A 19,962-nucleotide genomic window follows, 5' to 3' on the forward strand; every position below is an offset into this window, starting at 1 on the left:
CATATTTCCCCATGAACAAAATTTAGGGTGAGCCTAGAAACCTCTCATTAGGACTGCGTCTAGGTGTAAGTTGATCTCCACTTATTGACTGCGACAGCATGTAGAGTCTTTCTAAGGCCGTGTCTTTAAGCCTCTCATTGCTGTGATGAATAGCCTCATTTGTGATAGCGTATGAATTGTGATCTTATCTTCCCATGACTCCGTCTAGGACACTCTAGAACAGCAACATAGGAACTGTGTTTTAGGCCTCTCCATATAGCGTTGTGGAAGCCTCGTCACAATGTTGAGGATTCTCCTTCAAGACAGTGTTAAGCCTCTTTAGGACAGCGTTAGGCCTCTTCTAGGACAACATTAGGCCTCTTCAACAGGCCTCTATACCCACGTTGTTCAGCGCTCCTTTGTTGCGGCTAAGACAAAGTTCCTTGCCTCTAGCTTAGGGATATCTTCTTTACTACATGACTGCGTCTTCTTGGATTAGGGCAGACTGCAGCTAGACATCCTTTCAAATTACAGCTAGGGCATCATCCTCCTAGATTTCTCTTCCACTAAAACCCAAAGAGAGTGGAGAGAAATCAAGAGAGAAGTGTATATGAAATAACTCTCAAGTCATCTCCTTTTATACTAAAACGTTTAGCAAATGTGGGGGTTATTTTGCTGCTGGCCGACCTTGATAAATTGTCCCATAACACAAATAAATTCATGTCTCCATGAATACTTATCGAAATCGAATGATCTTTAGATCAATCCTATACCTCTCGATGAGAGGGATGCAAGAAAAATATCGGCTGCCATAAATAAGATGACCCACATGGAGTTTGGCCCTAGTTGCCAATTTTAACACTCCCTCTCAACTAGGGAGAACTCCATCTGCTAATCCATCTGCCAGACCGTACTATCTCTGCCAATAGTGCCCTGCACTGCTCGACTCTATTCTGCTGAACCATGAAGAAGAAGAATTGATTGAGAATGTCTCATACCATTCTCTACTGACCCGAAGTCAATTCCATATGAAGAGAGTGTGTCATACCACTCTTGCTGATCCCAGATCAGTTCCAAAAGAGAGAGAGTTATGTCACCCTTACTAACCCGAAGTCAATTTCATTGATCCCAGATCAATATCACAAGAGAGTGTCTCAAACCACTCATACTGATCTTAGATAAGTTCCAAGAGAGAGTGTGCTATGTCACTCTTACTGATCCGAAGTCAATTCCAATTGATCCCAGGTCAATGGAGGTCATCCTAGCATAGGGAGTACAGTAGATACAATGATGCGTCCATTGATATTACTATTATGGTCCCTAACCCCATTTCCCTACTCATTGGCCAAATGAGAGGTACTTCCCATGAGCCCCAGACTGTATGGGTAGGATGCCTCAAAAGGAGAACCACTCATCCTGTCCATAAGTCGCCACAGGGTATCACATGGGAAGGCTGAACCATTCACCCTGTACACAACACACCATTAGGGGAGGGTGAGTCGCCCTATGGTCGCTTGTTGCTCCAAGAAGTACCCCAAGCCCCCCGGAGCTCCCAGAGCTCCATGCATGCATCATACATGACTCTCATAAGAGGGTCTCTCAACGACTCCAAGTTGTTCTCGAAAATTCAAGAATTTGAACTTTCCTCGGGGCTTCGACAAAATGTCTGCGACTTGCACATCAATCCCAATGCGATGGAACCTTCTTGCTCATTGATGTACCATATCCCAAATAAGGTAGTACCTGATGTCTATATGCTGGAGCAATCATAGAATACGAGGATTCCTCAATAATCGAATCCCCCTCTGGTTGACATAGAAGATCACGGTAGTATCCATCATGTGTCAAACAGCTCACTGGAGAGCTTCCGCAACCAGGCAGCTTCACACGAGGTCATACTCGTAGCTATGTATTCAGTCCCAACGCTGCTTATAGCAATCGAATTTGCTTCCTACTCATCCAAGATATCGAAGCATAACCTAAAGAGAACCAACACTCAGAAGTTCCCCTGCGATCCTCCACACTTCCTGCCCAGTCAGCATTCAAATAATCATGCAGCTTCACATTTCCAACAGTGTATCCCAATCCATGAGAGATTGTGCCCCAAAGATATCTCAGAAGATTCTTGGCACCAATCCAGTGAGCTCAACCATATATGAGCTCAACATGCTAACTGCAAAACATATATTCGGATGGGAGTTCACCAAGAACATCAATGCTAGAATGAGTTTATGAAACTCAGAGGCATTTCCCAAATCAGGTCTGGCATCCCTACCACTTCTGAAAGTTAAGATCCATCGAGGTAGTCACGGGCTTGCAGTTCACCATTCCAAATCCAGAATCCAACTCCCTCTTACTTTTGCAAATGAGAGGGTCTGCACCTGCCAGAAAGAGGTCGTCCTCATAAGGTGCCAGTATGAAAGGTCTATCATCCACAACCTTCAAGCAATGGTTTGGATCGGCTTCACTCCTAGTGAATCTCAACTTCATCAAACAGTTATCAATCCTCTCATACTAAGCCTAGGGTGTTTTGCTTCAAGCCAGAGAGGGCTTTCTTCCACCTGCATACATGAGATTCCCAATCATGAATCTCAAACCCCTTTGATTGTTCCAAACCTGTGGGCCTGCTACATGAGGGGAATGGTCCCCTTGTAAGATTTTTCTTTGGTACATCTCAGACATGTACCTTCATGCTCTTCTTGAATTCAGGCATTCCTGTCACCATCTCGCTTACATCGGGTAGGGCCCCATAAGAACTAGACCTACAGTGCTATAGATGAGATGTGTCAACTGACATGGTCCCCAATGGGCCATCCTGCAATTTGATACAAATTGTCAACCCTGAACCCATGAATAAAAGCATCTTTGAAAATTTGATTTTCAAACACGTACCTTTCCATCGATGAATGCCACCATGAAACCTTTGACTTCCATTGCTGAAACAGACACCAAGTTCTTCTTGCGATCAGGCACATAAAGAGATTCTTGTAAATGAATCGAGTTACCCTCATTCAATTGAGGGGTAACATTCCCTACACCCTTTCTAGGATAGGTGGCATAGACTCCAAGTATAATTCCATTATTGTTTCCATCTCTACCAAATTTGAGAGAGCACCCTTCTATCCGATGAAGTGCCTTGAAGCACTACAATCAATAAGCTAGATTCCCAAATAGTCTAAAGGAGAGGGCCAATATAAGATAACGCTTCTTTATCTTATCATAAACAACTTGATTCTTCATACGTAGGGTTCCTTTCTTTCTTTGAAGAGTAGGCTATTTCCTTGATGACCTGCATTACCTGTCATTCCTCTAATCATTGAAGATGTCCCTGGACTTATTGTTATTATCATCAAGTGATGTGTCCCTACCATTCAGACACTCCTTCGCATAATGGCCGAACTTATTGCAAACAAGGCATCTACCTTTCCTTCCACCCTTAGATTTGGACTTCCCATTGAAGTGATCTTTAGGTAGGGCCATCAGAAGCTTCCGCTACACCATTCTGATAATATTCTCAGTTTCGACTTCACCCTTGGTGAATTAGAAGAGGGATGAGCCTCTTGTCCTTTCCCAACTATCTTCGGTGATTGCTCTTTCATTCTTGCTTGTGCTTTGTCTTCACCTCACCTTTGATACCATGTTAATTTTAGGTATGTTCTATGCTTAGAGAAATTTATTTCAATTTTCGTAGTTAGCTCAATATCTTTTCCTAATTAGCAATCATATCAGCATAATAGTAAATTTCAGATAGAACATAAACATAAATCACAGAATACAAGCCAAGACAAGAGGACACAAGATGTGGCGCTAGCCAGGGACAAACCCTAATGTGGGGAAACCTTGATCAATTCTTCTTATATGTTTTTCAATAGTTCAATAGGGAGAGAGAGAGATAGTACATATACAACAAAAGTCAACACTTTGACTTATCTAAATAAGAGCATAGATCATCTCTAAGAATATGATACATGAGGTAGTTGAACTCAGTTGAAGACATACTGTTTCAACTGATTCTCCAAGGTGACTCTGTCACTTATCATTGTGTTGCAGCTCGTCATCATGTTGCACCTCACTGTGTTGCATCATGCTGCACCCATCATCACTATGCTAAACCTCATTACCATGTTGCACACATCATACTGTTGCACCTTCCTGTACTGCATCATCTTGTTGTACCTTATCATCTTGTTGCACTCACCAGTGTTGAGTCAGACTGTACCTCACTGTACCCATCCTGCTGCATCTCATTTATTATCATCGTACTATACTTTGCAAGTGTTGCACACAACATGCTACACTTCACTTTGTCATGATGCCCATCATTATGCTACAACATTTCACATCATGCTGCCTCTTGTCACAATGTTGTCACATCTCATACTGTTGTACCTACCTGAACTGCATCATCGTATTGTTTAGAGGATTTTCTATTTGCTGCATTAGATGACATTCTGGGCAGCCTTTATCATGAACAGGTTAGGCCATCAACAGTCCTATCCATCCTCACACTTTGGCATGTTGCTCCAACATTGTTTGTTAGAGCACATTGTTGTAGCCTTAATGTTATCCCACATGCAACAAATCAACCCCATAAGTACTGCGGCCATATTTCCCCATGAAAAGCATTTAGGGTGAGACTAGAAACCTCTCATTAGGACTGCGGCAAGCTGTAAGTTGATCTCCACTTATTGACTGCAACAGTGTGTAGATTCTTCCTAAGGCCTCTCATTGTTGTGATGAATAGCCTCATTTGTGATAGCGTGTGACTGCGATCTTATCTTCCCATGACTACATCTAGGGCCCTCTAGAACAGCAACATAGGACCTGTGTTTTAGGCCTCTGCATACAGCGTTGTGGAAGCCTCCTTCACAATGTTGAGGCTTCTCCTTCGAGACAGCGTTAGGCCTCTTCTAGGACAGCGTTAGGCCTCTTCAACAAGCCTCTATAACCACGCTATTCAACTCTCCTTTGTTGCGGCTAAGACAGAGTTCCCTTGCCTCTAGCTTAGGGCTATCTCCCTTACTACATGACTGTGTCTTCTTGGATTAAAGAAGACTGCGGCTAGACATCCTTTAGGACTGCGGCTAGGGCATCCTTTAGGACTGCAGCTAGGGCATCATCCTCCTAGATTTCTCTTCCACTAAAACCCAAAGCGAGTGGAAAGAAATCAAGAGAGAAGTGTGTATGAAATGACTCTCAAGTCATCTCCTTTTATACTAAAACGTTGAGCACATGTGGGGGTTATTTGGTTGCTGGCCGGCCTTGATGAATTGTCCCATAACACAAATAAATTCATATCTCCATGAATACTAATCAGAATCAGATGATCTTTAGATCAATCCTATACCTCTCCATGAGAAGGATCCAAGAAAAATATCAGCTGCCATAAATAAGATGACTCACATGGGGTTTGGCCAAGCTCCCTGAACCCCAAAGCATGCATAATTGAATAGAGATGATACAGTGCAGAAGATAGAGGATGAAAGGATGGAAATTGAAGCTGCACATATCTAGAAGTTAAAGAGACAAAGACCTGATTGTTTGGGTGTGTCTGAATGTGCATAAGCAATTAGATAAAAATTATAGTGGCTATAAAGAATTATCGAGAGATTGACCTAGTTGGGAGAGGGAGAACTAGAGAGACAGAAATTGAATTCTGTAGTATATACTTTTTGTACAAAATTAATGGAAAATCATATTTGTACATTAGTGTATGGGTGATCCAGTTCTGCTCTTGTGACTGTTAATTCAACAGATAAGTGGTTCTTTGCTTGCTTGAATCATATAGATTAAATAATATAGGTTATTGGAGTTTGATAGCATGGAAGGACGTGAGCTACAACATTGATGTTGCATCAGAAATCGAGGGTGAACCTTGTATCATGATCCCTTTCCACTCAATACAATCCTATTTCTATTCCATAAATAATGAATGCTAATTTATGAAAAAAATCAATTGTCCAACTACCCCACTGACCTTTGTGCCTCTATGTATGTTTCTGCCATCCGTGCTTGTGTATTTTGGGTACATGCATACAACTATTCCCATGACCCCAAACTAAACCGATCCTGTGACAACAACTTCATTTCAAACTAATCTTCTAAGATTATTATGTCAATTATTTCCCATCAATTAGTATTAATGTATGAATATGTTAGAAATATCTATCTTAGAAAGAGGACAAATCCTATGTGTTCCCCGGTATGGGAAATGGGAAATAAGAAATGGCAAGAAACAAGTTTCCAAATATGGAAATGACAAGGAATTAGTAAGGATATTAAACATGGTATAGACTTATTAGGAAACAGCAAAAACTAGAAAAAGTAACTGCAAGAATTAGAGTTAAAGGAAGCGAATGGTCTCTAAAAATAGGGAGGAAAATTTGAAATAAAATCTACCATCTACTTATCAAATTCGTAATCTCATTCAGACATATAGCAAAAGAAAATCTATCACTTGAATTCAGTATATAGATTGAATAAAGACTTTTCACTACTGGACAACAGGTTTTGCGCTTCACCTCAAATGAAATGTGTCCTTTCCCCTTAGTGTTTGAATTTTTAATACGGGTTTTATAGGGCCTTTCATTTATTTATTTTTACTGAAGGAATTTTACAGTAAGTACAAAAATGGACGGAAACTGTTGGTAGTTTCTAGGGGCTTCAGGAAACCACCCAGAAACAACATTAGCAGTTTCCAGATATGACAAGAAATAGTTCAGGAATTTCCTGTGGCCGGAGGCATTTCAGAAACTAGAAACGTGTTCCATTCCTGTGCCCAAGAGCGTATAGCCTATAGATTCAACCCCATAGACACAAACGCCATAATCCTTTTGGACATACAAAGCTGAAAATTAATCTAAGAAATCATTTATATAATACGTACTATATATCAAGTCAACTGTTTAACACAGGTTCGTATTAACAGGGACACCTATACATCTGGCTCTGTGCAGACATGTCTGCATTGTTAATCCACGGATTCCTGTACGAGGAAAGCATGCAAGATTGCATTGATAATCGTGGATAATGGTAAATTTTAACCAGGAGACAGGGGAATGCCATGAAAATTTATCATACTTCATCTCCATTAGGGTTAGGTAGGGCTCATAGAACTACATAACTATGACGAGGGGCCATAAGTAGCAATGACCATAGTAATTGGGATTATAGAGTTCCAACGCAATGGACATATGCGCCTAGTTCTTGAGTACGATTGCACAAACGCTAGCCTTCTCTGGAACGCGTTACTCTCCTGCGACTTCTATAATTTGTTACCCTGTTGCTATGTTTCTGTTTGGTATTCAGTACGTTTCGCTCTTTCTGTGAGTCTTTGGTGGTCATGTTTAGTAGTTTCGGTCAGCAGTCCAAATCTGGAGTTTGGCATCTAGGTGTTACCGCTACTAAAAAGTTATCATGAATTTTTGTCATCTGTTCCTGTAAAGGGAGGGTTAAATAAATTCAATGTACGTGAATAAAATCTCTTAGTTTTCAAAAAGAAGCAGCAAATATCAGCAATGATTTGCACGAATAATGTATGTTGAGAGGATTCTGTTAGAATGCCCTGCGCGCCCTATTCCTATGTATACGCAGTTGAGCATTTAACACATTTCATATAACACTCAGACAATTAGTAATCCATAACAGACCTGTACTTAAAAATTGTTCCCAAGGATCAAAATCATACAAAAAAATAATAAACCCATGTAAATTTTCTGACTGACTTGCGCTTTAGCACAAAAGAAATGGCATTGTCTTTGCCGAGAAGTTTTTTACTGCTATACGCCTTATCCGTATGGCCTCGCTTTCGGTTCCCTTTCGTTCTGCGCAGGTTTGGGATTTTGAGATCCAACTTATTACTCACATTCCACGGTTAAATTGATGAACGAAAAATTGATCCTTGCTCACTGCTATGTTGCTTCGCGAGGATAATTGATTCGTCAAATTCCATCTCTTGGAGCCCACCCGTCCGTTTATGGCAAAAACCCAATACCTAAGCCGTAGTGTTAAAAAGCAATGGAACTCAGAATGGGATCATAATAAGAAGTTGCATTGTCAATTGGGTTAAAATACACATCATATCCCAGGCCTGTTCACCAAAATCCCAAATCATACCGAATGCCAGAAAGCATGTTACACACCCAAACATGTATTAAACACCTTAAACACTTCGGCGAGGAATTTGCTAGCTCTCGATGGAAAATGAAAAGTTACGGGAAAGGAAATTATGAAGTTATGGGAAAAATTGATATGAGAACCTGAGATTAAAATCGAATTTACCCTTGGAAGCTGCACGATTGAAGTACAGACGCAAATGAATTCAGGCCGCCACCTTTCGGGCGTGGGAGCACCTAATCATTTTAATATCACATAGTTCAATGCTCATCGATAGAAATTGAGTTTATTATTAAACATCGATGTGATGCGATATAAATTGAGATTATTATTAAATATGTTTTACGGTATAAGTTCGTAATGATTTTAATGTTCATTCCATAAAAAAAATTATAATAAGATTTTGGAAGTAATCGTTTAAATATTAACTATTCACCATTTTTAATGGAACACTTTAAATCGGTGTTTGATTTGAGGATTGGGTTTGGAATTGCATTTTAACATTATTATTATTAGTCCCTAACAATCGATTCATCGTAACATTGCATTGGATTATGATAGTTAATTTGATTTTTGGACATGGGCTTTATCCCGCGTGGATAGGACGGCTATTGTGCAGCTATTGTAATCAATCTCGCCTCCCCACTCAAGTTCGATCCACGATACATGTTGTGCAGCGATTGTAATCAATCTCATCTCCCTACCCAAATTCGATCCCCAACACATGTCAGCGCTGTTGTGTAACTATTGTAATCAATCTCACCTCTGTATATATGTAAATATTGCTAATTTGGGTTAATATATAGCTTGTAAAAAGGGACTCACCCCCGCACCCCTCTCATTCTTCTTTAAAAAAATAGTTAATTCGATTTATGGTAACATTGCATTGGATTTAATTCGTGGTGACATTGTATTACATATGCTTGGTATTGTAATTATTGTTGTTTTATAATATTATTGTATTAGTTTTTTTATTATTATAAATATGTATTAAGGAAAAATATTAAGTAAATTTGTATTTTTGTGATGTATTAAAAAATTATTATTATTTTAAAATTAAAATAAAATAAAAAATATATCTGTTTAGATTATAATTTGAAGGTTTTATAATTTTGTATAATATAATTTTATATCGATAATTATTGTGCATATTTATTGTACAATTTTTAGTTATTGTTGTGGTATTTATGCATAATTTTCAAATATGTGTGTAGTGATTTTTTATTTTTAATTTTTGCAAGAAAACTATCAAAAATTAAAATCTTTAAAAATAGTTCATACTTAGTTAAATAACATATTTGCAGTTTCTAGATATTGTCGTGGTATTTATGCATAATTTTCAAATATTTGTGTAGTGATTTTTTATTTTTAATCTTTGCAAGAAAACCATAAAAAATTAAAATCTTTAAAAATAGTTCATACTTAGGTAAATAACATATTTAGGATTGGTTGCTTCCCACCATAATTTAAGCAAGTTTTTGCATTAAAAAAGGAAATTAATCATGTTATAAATAAATATACTTACCAAAAGTTACTTCTCACCATTATTTATGTAGAAGTAAAATTGTAAATGTGTAGACAACTCATTTATTATTTCAGGCAAAAGCAAACTACCCAGACTTGTTCTAAATGAATGGTTAATTTGGCATTACAAAATTTAACCTTTTCCACTTCAATGTTCCCTTCCCCTATATGCTAGTTCTTTACTACGATATATATGTGTGTGTGTGTGTGTGTGTGTGTGTGTGTGTGTGTGTGTGTGTATTAGTCTTTAGTGTTCCATTCTATATCTGTGTGTGTGTGTTATTAGTCCTTAGTGTTCCACTTCAATGTTCCCTTAGCCTGACATGCTAGTTATTTACTGCAACATATATGTGTGTGTGTGTGTGTGCATGTGTGTGTGTGCCTGTGTGTGTGTGTGTATTAGTCTTATGTGTGTGTGTTATATGTCTTTATCATATATGATGTGTGGGTTTTGTGTATGTGTTGTGTGTTTTATTAGTTTTATCATATATGTCATGTTAGTTTTGTGTGTGTGAGATTGGAATAATATAAGCATGGTTAACTTTATGTTATTAGGGTAATATAAGGTTGGCTTTTAGTTTAATTTTGTATCATAATTTAGAAAGAAAAAAATTGTAATTCTATTAGTTTTCATAGATGAAGTGTTGCTATTGGTGGAGTTCTCAAGAGATGAGTTTTTCATTAAATAATTCTACAACATTTTAATAAATAAGTTTATGAACATTGATTACATCATTGATTAACATCTAGTACTTTTCTCAAATTGTTTATGTCTCATTTGTAGAACCTTCCACCTCTTCCACGTCCTTTGAGCTCACTACTACACCACTTTCCTCCACATAATCTGGCATCACCTTGTTCCTCCACATCGTCACTTATGTTGCCTTCTTCAACTACAGATGTTGATTCTCTTTGCATTGAAAAAGATCAAACTCCCAATAGTATCATATAAGCTTGCAATGCCTCTCAAAAGGAAAGGTTGGATTTTAAAAAAAAATCCCTTCCTTTAATAATATGGTTGTTGCATTGACAACTTAGAATAAATCCTTCTCTACTTCTACATATACATGTAGCCAATATTTAGGGAAACCTAAGCATGAAGCATATGCCACAATTTTGTGCTTAAAATAATTTTATGTATGTGGGGTGATTGTTGCTCAAAGCATTCTCTTAATAGGTTCTAACAAAGATCAAGTGTTACTTATGGATGGGTCAATTTAGTCCAAAGAATGGGGAACTTCAAGTGACAAGTTTGAAACTACACCAAACTAAAGGATTACAAATCCAAAGGCTAATGTGATGTATATAATGAATGGAACATTTTGGAAACTTATAAACTATTACAAGATAATTGTTATTGATGTAGACTTTCTTAAGCATATATATTCATGCTTATAGTCAATACAAATTACAATAGCCCTTAGGTGATTGTGGTAATAGAAAAAATTGTAAGAGAAATAAATTGACCAAGCAAATCAAAATAAGTTTAATTGCAATAGGTGTGTGATCCCTGGAAATTTCGAGATGTTTCAAGGAAATATTATAAGTGGAATGGCAGGGTCAGTGTTGTTGTTCGCAAGTCTAGTTATGGGAGGTGGAAAGGGTGGCAAAGGCCAAGACGAGTTTGCATAGGCTACCAACTTGTGCATGCTCATTCGATATGTATTTTCAACATCTAAGAATCTCAAAGGTGGGTGGGGTTTCCTTTGTTGTGCTACAAGTGCCCAAATATGCAGAGTGTGGGATCCTGGAGCGGTGGCTTGTTAGGTTTTGTCTAGTAGATGGCTAGGTTTGGAGAGGAAAGGTTGTTCTTGGAATTGGTGCGCCATTAGTACACTCTCGCATTGGGGTTCATTTGCAGATGTTGTATTAAGTTTCCAAGTTTGCCTCTTTAGTTTTCAAATTGTTAAATTTCACATTAGTTTAGGGGTGGTGTTCTTCAATTTCTCTCACTTCCTTTCATTTCTTGGTCTTGTGGTGTTACACCCAAGTCTTCTAATCTTTAGCTTCAATTTCAATCTTTCTATCCCTCATAATAGCCTTGAGGCACTTAGTGGGAGATTGGAGACCTAGGGGTTCTATTTCTGTTGGCAGGCGCTTTGTCCCTCCATAGCTAAGGGCGATACAGTGGGGGTGAGTCAAATCGAATTAGATAGTAGTCAAAACGAGGCTTTGGTCAATGCTTTGGTAAAGTCTGGTGGAAACAAGTCTATTGAATCTAGGAGGTTGAAAGTGTCACCATCTCCCTACGTGAGGTGGAAGTTCAACAATTGATCTCTAAAGTCCAAGGTAAGGGTGGTGATGTACAGGCATCATGGTCGAGCAAGGCGAGGAATAAGGCAATGAGGCCAACAAAAGTGTCACAAAGGGCATGATGGGGATTTGGAGGGTGATGGTGATGCAGAGGCGACATTTGAGGGTGACGTGACCCATGACCACATTCATTCTTCGGGCCATGTGGATATTTCTCCCTCTCTATAACCTTTGTATCTCCTGCTTAGAAACATTTCTTCCCTACTAGAAGAATTCAATCAACATCGCCATGACGATCGCAATGAGGTGATTGGTTTTATGAATGATCTACAACACAACTAGTGGAATATTCAAGATCACTTAGATTCTCTTCAGTGGGTCCAAAGGAGAATTAATGAATGGATAGAGCATATTGAGGGATGCCTTGCTCACTTGGAATTCCACGTCCATAGAGAGCCTAAGCCCCTAGATTTTCCAAGTGAAGACCCGGCTTTGGTAATTTTTTCTACTCATTGATGGTTGCATTCTCATCCTATAAGTGTTTTAGGTTTTCTCGTCATTTTGTTTTTTAATTCTTACTCAATTTTAGCTTTTTGTACTCAATTGTTGTGTCTTTCTTCTAGCCAACAAATCTGGTAGGAGTGAGGCCTAAAAAACAATGTTTCTCAAGAAAATTTGTTGTAATTTTTTACGAATTAGTAGAAACTCATTGACTAGGAAAAAAAAACAAAAACAAAAACAAAAAAAAAGCAAAAACAAAACAAAAGCAAAAACAAAACAAAAACAAAACAAAACAAAACAAAACAAAAAAACAAAAGCAAAAACAAAAAAGGACAAAAAACAAAAAATAAAAAACAAATTAAAAAAAACCAAATAAAACAAATAAAACAAAAACAAATAAACAAATCTCTAATTGCAGTGATTTTGAGGCGATTGCAGGGTCTGCAAAATACAAAGATTTGTTCCCCCCGACCTAGAATATGATGGCAATTATTTATTATTCTCCCAAGCCACCTTCTTGGTACTCATTATGATTTACAATGGTCACGATCATGGTGCATATTCTTATTTTTGTGTTACGGTATATTAGTGGGCTATTGTGCATTGTTGTCCACCTAGTTTTGGTCCATCATTCAGTTCCCATTGAGGTCACAGTGGTTGGTGGCATATTTGGGTTGGCTTTGTTCTATCATGCCACAAGTGCAGGCTTTACAATGTGGCCAACGAGGTTAGGGTAAGATGTCTTGCTCTCTTACCCAAGACGAGGCTTGTGAGGTGGCCGATGAGTATTGGGAGTAGACCTTCCTATAAATTTGAATTGATATTTTTGGGTCAAAGGAAGAGGTTTGTCAAAAGAGGAGGTTTTGCATGATTGGGACATTATGAGGAACTTCACAACTAGATTCCAAATAATATAAGGACACTAATTAGTATTATATTATTGTGAACTTATATTGGCATACTTATTAGAAAGGCATTGTTGGAACATGACGAGGCTAGATAAGAGTTTCTCCTTCAAATAGTTGAAATCATGTTACAATTGCAAGAAACTAAGACATGGATGGTTGTCTTAAAATATTTCACTCTTACTCTTGTTATTGCTATTAAAAGCTTTCGATATTGTTATTGCTCTTGTTTGACAATAGTTGTAAGGACAAAACTTTTGTTTTTCATGGTGGATGTTTAATTTTTTTCCTCTGAGCCTATAAATGACTAAATGGACTAATAGTCCTTTTTTCTTTAGTTGGTTTAGTTTACCTAATGGTAGACCAACCACAAAACTAATGTTATCCTTCCTTTGTATTAATAAAATGATTATTGGCTTAGTAAAAAAAAAAAGTTATAATTGTAGTCATTGGAATATACCAAAAATTAGTAAGAAAAAGTGACATACTTCCAATACTTTGGTCATTTCCTATAAGGAGGAAATGTTGAGATGTTGGAAATTCACATTCTAGCTGGCCAGATTCACCATCTCATGTGCCATATATATGGTGAATACAAAAGTATATATAATCTTGGAATTCTTAATTAAAACAATAATACAAATTCCCCAACTACCATTAGAAAAAGAGGAAAGACAAAATTGCAAGACTCAAAGCATTAACTAATGACACAAACAAGCACAAAGGATACCTTCACCATTATCATTTTTAACAAAGAACAAGCAAAACATATATTTGCAAAGAGGAGGAGCGTGAATGTTTATAACAACTGCCAAAATTTCATCATCATGCTCATGAAGCCTCAACTTCCTAGAAAATGTGCTTTTATGTACATGTAGGCCATAGAGCCTCAACTATGTAAAAATCATGCTCTTGTATACATATAGATGTGACATGTTCAAATCCCCCCTATACCACTTTAAAGGTCTAGTAAGCCAAAGGAAATATTATTCTCCTTTGTATTTTCTCATCCTTTGTGTCCACATCCATCACAAAAGATAATAAAATGCTATTACAAACAATGTTGTGACCTCTAGATGAACCAAATAATTCTTTACTATTGTTTGGCTTTTTTTACTACACAATTCATAAAAAAGAATATAGTTACAAGTGAATACGATAAACTTGATGAACTAGAATAGTCTAAAATTCTTGGTTTCCACACTATATTTACTTGTATTTTGTTATGGTCATATGCTTCATTGTTATTTCACCTACCCACTTAGTTTAATCATTTAGGGTGTGTCTATTGGTTATAATGAAAATCATAAACTAAGTGGTTGTTTGAAACAAAGTGTCATGAACGCTAAGCAAAAAAATAGATTGGAAGAAGCTATTAAGTGCTCCCCATGAGTGCCACACATTCCACTGCATGGTCCTCCCTCTTCTATCCCAAACCTTCCTTCTTACATAGTGTCAAGGTCTACATGTGTTCTATGATCTATGGTATTGCAGATGCTCGTACACATGTTGCAGCCAAAAGGGTTTTGGTAGGTTAGGCAGGCACTAGCATTTGAAATTCATATTAATTATTTGTGTTACTTTCATATTTACAAGGATGTATACTTATGCTTGTTATTCTTGGATTTCACTTGGATGGCTATCTACTTTTTTTTTATAAAGTATCTAGAGGAATCGACAACTAGGCTAATCTCATACTTGCAAAACACGGGATTCATTATAACTTGCCTAGATGCACCCCTTCCACATACATAAGTAAATCGAGAGGGTATTCGAAATCTCTTGGTACATGAAACTTAATTATCACGGGCATTGCCAATTGAGATGTCTTATGGAAGCTTCTCTTAAAGAAGGACACAGGGGTGGGCCTTGATCCACTTGTGTGTGTAAGGGTCACGAAACCATTTTTAATATAGTCTCTCTAGTTGCAGCCACATGTTTGACCACTACCTCAAGGTGACCCCATGGCTTTAAGGTTAGGCCCTCATGGGAATTGAGCCTTGTCCAATAGTGAAAATCCCCTTGCTTTCCACCATTAGATCTAACCCATTTGGGATATGACTATTTGTGTGGTTTCTATGATTAGGAATGCTCAATTTTCCTGTAGATTAAAAAAAATGATTTTGTATGTATTTGTTATGAGAGATTTTCTATGTCACATGGAGTCCTAACAAATAATATCATGGTTTATGGATTTTATAAGGCCCACATTATCTTCATGGTTTTGTCACTACTAAATATGATCCACTTCCTCCCAAATACGCATGTAGAGATCATTTAACTCAACATGATATTTTGAAAGATGTTCCATGAGTCTTCTTGGTGTAGCAACAATTATCTTAATCCTTTGTTTGACTGTGTAAGCTTGACAAAGCATTGCATCTCTCTTATAATGAGACTATAGTAATTAAAATGAATTTATCTAACAACAAAAAGTCAACCACACAAATTTGTAGCTTCTTATTATAGAATTTAATACACCAATCAATACAAGGGTTCTATGCCCACTCTTGCTACCAGATGCATAAAAAAATTATAAATTATCTAGTGGTTATACTTACGGTTATCTTACACATTTGCGCGACAAATTAGAAAAGTATACTTGATCATGTTTAAATTGGTTCATGATGTATGCACATTGTCTCTGCAATGCATCTTTGACCATCTTTTGATACCATGAAGGGACATCTCTGAATCAATTGAATAATAATCATGAGGTTAGTGTCTAACCAATGGTCTTTTCATGAGGGGCATCACCATTGCAATGACACTTGTTAGCTAAGAAAGTGAATGACATGATCAAGCAAACATGAATATTAATTCATAAATGATTTGAATATCTTGTTACACAATCCTTAAATTGAACAAATTAACATAATCATATAAAAATTATGTTTATTATATATTTAAGACGTGTCTATAAAGTACATATGTGTGTATAATATAAATCATCCATTTATATTGAGCACTTTTTATGTGGAATGTTCTTTCTAATATAAAGTATTTGATCTAGATAATATTGTGGGATTGTTATCAAATGTACATTAAAACCTTGTTAAATATTTACAAGATATATTTCAAACCAGATTAAGTGTATGTCATTGATTCAAATGTGTACCTTTTCATGTAAGGAATAAATAGAAAGCATCATTAGCTAGCCAACTAGACCCTCCATTATTTTCTTGGTGACTAAATCGCAATGAGAGGCCTTGCTTGCAACAACAACAACCAACTACATGCATACCATGCACACTGCATCTATTCCACCTAGGTCGAACATAAACCTTCTTGTTGTCTGTATGTTATAGTCTAAGGTGGGTGTTGCTTCTGCCCACAAGGTGAGGTGCCTAGTTGTAGTTATGATTTAGGGAGAACCTGAATGCTTTACAAGTGGATGTGTCTATCTGCAGCATGGAGTCAAGTAGATGAGCATTGAGGTCATTAAGATTCCAATGTGGATACCATAAAGGTTTAGAGTTGTTGATCATGCCAACCAATATATAAATAATTCATTATTGATTGTTCCTCTCCCTACCTTAGCTCAAGGCTAGGAAATAGTGCACACTTGTGGTGAAATAGCCCATGAAATCTCAAGGCTATGTGAGCATTTAAACCATATGAACAACAACTTAGATCCTAAACCTACTACCTGCCTGTTGAAAGATGACCCAATATAAGGACCTTTAGGACAACCATTGTATATAGGTATGTGAAATCCTCTTATTATTTCCCTCTCGATTGAAACACATAGTCATTGCAATCCTTCTATTTTAGGTTGTATTCCCAACCATTCCTTAGGTCCAGTCATAATCCTCTATACTAATGTTTATCAATTGTTATAAGGCATTGATGCATGTTCGAGATAAAGTGGTGTGTGGATTTCATCAAATTATCATGACCTTATTGTACTTGGCTTTGTAGGTCCTCAAGGCCTTACTTATCACTATATGGATGGAGGGTTGATGAGCCATTTGAAAGATATAATATAATATCGATTTGCACTTTATATTTAGACCATGCAAGCATGACAGTTGCATTTTTCCTGCTTGGGTTTGAAAAAATTTCTTGGAAAATGTGATGGTATTAATAATTTTGCTCTTCTACATTACATTCACGAGTTGCAATAATAAGAACAAGGAAATAATGTATTGTTATATAAAATTTATTATCATGTTTATATCATGGATCCAAGACAAAACATAATTGATGGCTTGAAGAAAGGAAGAGTGGTTTATAGAAAGATGATAGGATATGAACAAGAAATAGATTTGCAGGAAGTTGAATGTAGTGGCAACATCTCCCTTTTGTTGCTCCACGATGTTGCCTAAGCCCCCACTTCCAATTTTATCCAACCTCACATCTATAAGAACCCACACTCATAGCACAACTATTTGCTATTTGATTGATACATTCATCTTTTTCCCTGTGCAAGTAACATTATGAAGTGGAGGAAATAGTAAATACAATGAAGTCCCAAATGAAAAATGGTAGACAAACTTTTCTTCCAAAGATGAAGAGCTGCAACAATTTCATTATGGTAGAACCAACAAAACTATGTTGATCTACAAACAAAATTCAAAGTTGGGCTTCATGTATGTATCTCTAGAAACACATATCAAATAATATTCAATCTAAATGTTTAACTAGAAAATTTCAAATTCCAAAAAATCCAATATGGACATGGCCACTAATATTAACCTACTTAGATATTTGACAAAATCTTTAAAAAAAATTAATCACTTTCTTTTATTTCACATGTCATCATTGATATTGTATAACAAGTTGACCACTGTTATAACAACTTCAAGTTGAATGAAAATATGATTTCTATATCATACTTGTATATGTGTCACCCTTTTATTCGGTTGTACCAACAAACTTGAAGTTCAACTGCTTCTTGTCTATCCAAAAGGTCAATGCCATTATGGTAATCAAAACACCTATTACCACCATTCTTTCTTATCCTTTGAAGTATTCCAGTGTAGTGAATTCCATAAGAAACACCATGTTTTGTACTTCGAGAAACACTTTTTCATGTGGCACATTTAGCAATAGGTATAGACTTTCTCTCAAACAACACTACACAATCCAAGCCAATTCCAAAAATGATTAAAACCCCCTTTTTCAAGGCTCTTCCATATTGGCTAGAGTAAACCCAATTTCTCGTTTTAGGAAACCTATCTTTGGGTAATGCCAAATTTCTATTTAGCTAACTAAGGAAGCAATATTTATGCATATCCTTACCATCAAGATCCACCATTAATTTGGTAGTTATGTTTATGTTCTCATTAATGGAGTTTAAAATTAATCCAATTCATGCCTCCATTTATTTTCCATTGTTTGCAACTGACTATCATTAAGTAACATTGAAGACAAATAATGGAATATATACTCGGAATAAGCCACTGGAGAATCAACAACTACTTCATCCATAATTTGGAATGTTGGAAATTTTTTATCATGCGTCCATCATTTAAACCTCCAAGAACATTGTGTGTCTCTTTGGTTGTATGCCAAGATTTTATGTAATGTCATGTGCATCCTTCATTAATATCCCGAGGGCTTATACAATTTTATCAATTGTAAATATTGAACCATATTGTGACAAAATGCCAATGTCCTCGTTCATTTGTTGCTCCAATCTATTCCAGATACTCATTTTTTTCTTATGAGATTTATTCAAATGAGACCCTTGGGAATTCAATTCTCTTTACCAATTATATTAAGGGTTCTAATGACATGAAACAAGTTAGTGAAATCATAGGCCCTACATATCCCAACCATCCCATTGACTTTGCTACAGAAGTTACCATTTTATAACCCAGTCAAGTGCATTACACATGGCAAGTTAGAATATTAATCCATAAATTATCTCATTAACAAAACTATGAAGTGGCAAGAAATTTCCACATCTTAATACACTTCTCTAGCAATGAAATTTATGTTGACTTTAGTATGACATTGTTTTGATACCCAACATAACCATAACATGAAGAAATGATGAACTCTTAAATCATTATATACTCCTTCTAAAAGAGTCAAACTATGAGACATAAAAATATCAACATAGTTAGCAACAATTGTTAGATAAGTCTTTGTACCTAATGTCCTATCTATCTTACCACATGTACTTCTCATCTCTTTCAAAAACCTTTAGCCATGCCTTGAAGCAAAGTGTTGTGTTGAACCTAAATTTTGTTTATCAATCCTTTCTGTCTCTTCACATTTAAGCTTGTGATCATTCACTTTAAAAGTTTTTTAAGATATTTTGACATGGTTAATATTAATCAACTCTTGTCCAATAATCAAATTCTTTTCACTGTTATATTCACTAAATTTATTCCATTGCGGATGTATCTTGGCCACAAAGTTTTGTTACTTTCAAACTATCGTACCATCTAGTTAGCCTACATCCATTCCAAGAAGTTTTATATCTATTTCCAAATGTTGAGGAATAATCCATCAACATAAGTTGTATTTATTACAACAAAATCTTGCACACTAGTGCAAAGCCTCACTAGATAATCAAGATAATGAATAACATGGGAGAGCTATCACTATCACCTTAATAATTACTCACCTCATTTTAGTGATGGATGTAGTGATTAAATGGCCCAGTCAAACCAAGTCAAGAGCCCCTAAGGCTTCTACTTCTTATACCACAAACTAAGAGGATAAAATAATT

The sequence above is a fragment of the Pinus tabuliformis genome, chromosome 3_1 (assembly GCF_031772625.1).
Source record: "Pinus tabuliformis cultivar Carrire ecotype Pingquan chromosome 3_1, CPIR1, whole genome shotgun sequence".
Lineage (NCBI taxonomy): Eukaryota > Viridiplantae > Streptophyta > Pinopsida > Pinales > Pinaceae > Pinus > Pinus tabuliformis.